This window comes from Oncorhynchus tshawytscha, unplaced genomic scaffold (genome assembly GCF_018296145.1).
Source record: "Oncorhynchus tshawytscha isolate Ot180627B unplaced genomic scaffold, Otsh_v2.0 Un_contig_14919_pilon_pilon, whole genome shotgun sequence".
Classification (NCBI taxonomy): domain Eukaryota; kingdom Metazoa; phylum Chordata; class Actinopteri; order Salmoniformes; family Salmonidae; genus Oncorhynchus; species Oncorhynchus tshawytscha.
In genome coordinates this window covers 1-3,455 of record NW_024605638.1, presented here as the reverse complement: position 1 = coordinate 3,455, position 3,455 = coordinate 1, and the positions used below count along the sequence as shown (strand labels likewise).

Genomic DNA, 3,455 nt, shown 5'->3' with positions numbered 1-3,455 from the left:
CAGACTCTCTTCACCTGTTGCTCCCTCCTCCATACTGCGTCAAACCAGACTCTCCTATTCTCCTGTTGCTCCCTCCTCCACAGTGAGTCAGACCAGACTCCTCTTCACCTGTTGCTCCCTCCTCCATACTGAGTCAGACCAGACTCTCCTATTCTCCTGTTGCTCCCTCCTCCACAGTGAGTCAGACCAGACTCTCCTCTTCTCCTGTTGCTCCTCTTCCATACTGAGTCAGACCAGACTCCTCTTTCCTGTTGCTCCCTCCTCCATACTGAGTCAGACCAGACTCTCCTCTTCTCCTGTTGCTCCCTCCTCCACAGTGAGTCAGTCCAGACTCTCCTCTTCTCCTGTTGCTCCCTCCTCCATACTGAGTCAGACCAGACTCTCCTCTTCTCCTGTTGCTCCCTCCTCCACAGTGAGTCAGTCCAGACTCTCCTCTTCTCCTGTTGCTCCTCCTCCATACTGAGTCAGACCAGACTCTCCTCTTTTCCTGTTGCTCCTCCTCCATACTGAGTCAGACCAGACTCTCCTATTCTCCTGTTGCTCCCTCCTCCATACTGAGTCAGACCAGACTCTCCTGTTGCCCCTCCTCCATACTGAGTCAGACCAGACTCTCCTCTTCTCCTGTTGCTCCTCCTCCATACTGAGTCAGACCAGACTCTCCTTCTCCTGTTGCTCCCTCCTCCACAGTGAGTCAGACCAGACTCTCCTCTTCTCCTGTTGCTCCCTCCTCCATACTGAGTCAGACCAGACTCTCCTCTTCTCCTGTTGCTCCCTCCTCCATACCGAGTCAGACCAGACTCTCCTCTTCTCCTTTTGCTCCCTCCTCCATACTGAGTCAGACCAGACTCTCCTCTTCTCCTGTTGCTCCCTCCTCCATACTGAGTCAGACCAGACTCTCCTATTCTTCTGTTGCTCCCTCCTCCATACCGAGTCAGACCAGACTCTCCTCTTCTCCTTTTGCTCCCTCCTCCATACTGAGTCAGACCAGACTCTCCTATTCTCCTGTTGCTCCCTCCTTCACAGTGAGTCAGACCAGACTCTCCTCTTCTCCTTCTGTGGCCTCCATGTCATTCTCTCTTACTTCTTTCTCTCTGGCTACTTCCTCCCTATGACTCCCTGACTCAATTTGACTTATTGACTCCCTCTTTTGACTCATTGTCTATGCCCTATGACTCCATGATTCCTGATTTGACTTGATTCCTCCATTTGACTCACCAACCCCTCCCTATGACTCAGGGACTCCTACTGTTTGTCTTGCTCTTTGCCTCCGATGTCCCATCATTCTCTTAGCTTTGTACCACAGAGGCAGAAGATACTGAAGCCTCAGCAATAACCACCTCCCCGGATCCTGCAGAGGACCTGTCTGTTGCGCTATGCCCTGCTCTTCCTCCCTCCCTCCTCTTCCTCCTCTCCCTGCTGCTGACGCTGTCTTTACTTTGCTTGTGGAGCAAGAAGACTTTCAATATCATCATCCTCATCTGTAACGGGATCTACAGACCATGAATACCCCTTCAGGGTTCTGCTGCTCAGTCCATGTCCACTTGACAGATGCACTGCACACACACACACACACACACACACACACAGATTTGAGTTCAACAATTACATTTAACAGTCAGCTAGGGCCAGTGTGGCCAATGTTGACACTTAGCTTGGGTTTAGTTGCTGGTACATTGTTAGTTTAGTGTACAGTTGAGCAAGTTTAGATTGTATGAAGCAATGGTTCTTACCTGGTTTGATGTCCAGCTCATGTGCCAGATCGCTGCTCTTCTCTCTCCACAAGGTTACTCTGCAGCTTCATCTCACTGTGGGGAGGAGGACACGACAGAACAGAGCTATTGAACATGCTCTGATTTATTTTATTTCCTGTGCTTCCTGACATGGATTATTCCATAATACCCTAGTGGTGGACAGACACTGTCCTTTTTCTGGTAGCCTGCCCTACAGTACAGTAAACAAAAATGGATTGTCTCATAATCAAAACAACAATGTTGAAAAAGCAAATTGACCAACAAATAAAACAACCTTTCATGTCATACTAGTACAAGTCACAGCAATCATTCAACCCCTGTATCATCTCAAATGAAATGAAAGTTTTATATGAAATGATGATTGACAGTTCTCTTGCTCTCACCTCTGTAGCAGAAGTTCTGGTCCCTGCTTTGTATAACCACCTCGGTTTTCCCCGACACCGTCCATATACCAGGTAGACATAATTTCTCTTTCACTATGGGCATGACAGGGACCACAAAACTTTTGAAATTAAAGGCTCACAAGCACAGCCTGGGATTAACATGGTTTAAGGGTTGGTTGTAATTGCTCTCTTTTAAGGGGAGGAACAAGGGTCATATGGACCTCACTGTCATCACAGATGAATTGAGGAAACCTATCTTTGCTGTCATCACCATCTATGAGTAAGAAAATATATGGAAGAAATAACGTTACACTAATGAATAACCTCCATAAAATTAAAGTAATGTAATTTGAATATCTAATAGTCAATAATTAACTTTCATATTTAGGAGAGTTTATCTTAATGCAAATGCACAGGACTAATTATAATCAGAGAGGAATACAATTTTGTTGTAGTACAGTCCTTTAGTAATTTCACACGGAACATGGCCGCGATACGTATAGATATGGGGGACGTATTTTCATGTAACACTGGCTACACTGACAGCTCCACTTCCTTTGAAATGAAGGGGCATCAACACTTGTCCACACACCGATCTTTCTTAATGACAACAGACATGTTATAGTCAGTTTACATGTTGGTAAAAGGAGTAAGAATAGTCCGTAATCACTCAATCGCTAACGTCAACATCAGATCTCAAACATGATACGTGTAAATCTGTGAAAAACGTCCCCCTTCTTTCACCTGTCAGCTATAATCCTGTTAGATAAAATCACAAAAGGAAGCATAGAGGACACAAGACTGAGAAGGCACCATGACATGGTTAAGCTTCGATGGTCGGTTGTGGGATCGCGTGGAGAAGACGTGACGCTACCTGCCCATCGTTCTGAACACCGTTCTCGTGTTCTCCATCACCGAGGAGGTGAGTTACCTGGTCGAGGCGCCGCTCCAACTGGACCAGAACAAGACCCAGTGGTCTACTGTGTGGAAGACTGCACCTCTCGCGCAGTACTTCATGTTGGGAAATATCACATGGAACGCCTCGTTGTTTGTGAATACCAGGCCCAGCATCAAAGGTGTGTTTCTTGGCTTAGTAGGTATCGCGCAAGGCTGGAGGTAATCTAAATAGACAAAGTGGTTCATCATTAGGACAAATAAACTGTTCAGACTGTTTTAATCACTTGACTGTGTGTTGAGACTACGCAATGATGGCCAGAGGTACCTCATCAATAGGCTAGCGATATTCAGAAAATGTTCTGGAGCAGAGATTGATCTCATCATTCAAATATTATTTCCCCAGTGTTCATTACCTGTTATCTGC

At 46.3% G+C, this 3,455-nt stretch overlaps 1 long non-coding RNA gene across 1 annotated transcript; it reads right to left on the bottom strand.

The window, feature by feature from the left end:
* Positions 1-669: 669 nt before the first annotated feature.
* On the bottom strand, positions 670-3,429 carry LOC121842088. The gene is made up of 3 exons (XR_006080924.1): positions 2,135-3,429; positions 1,731-1,805; positions 670-1,553 (listed from the first exon to the last, which is right to left on the bottom strand). It is a non-coding gene; the product is annotated as an uncharacterized LOC121842088 (long non-coding RNA).
* Positions 3,430-3,455: the final 26 nt, after the last annotated feature.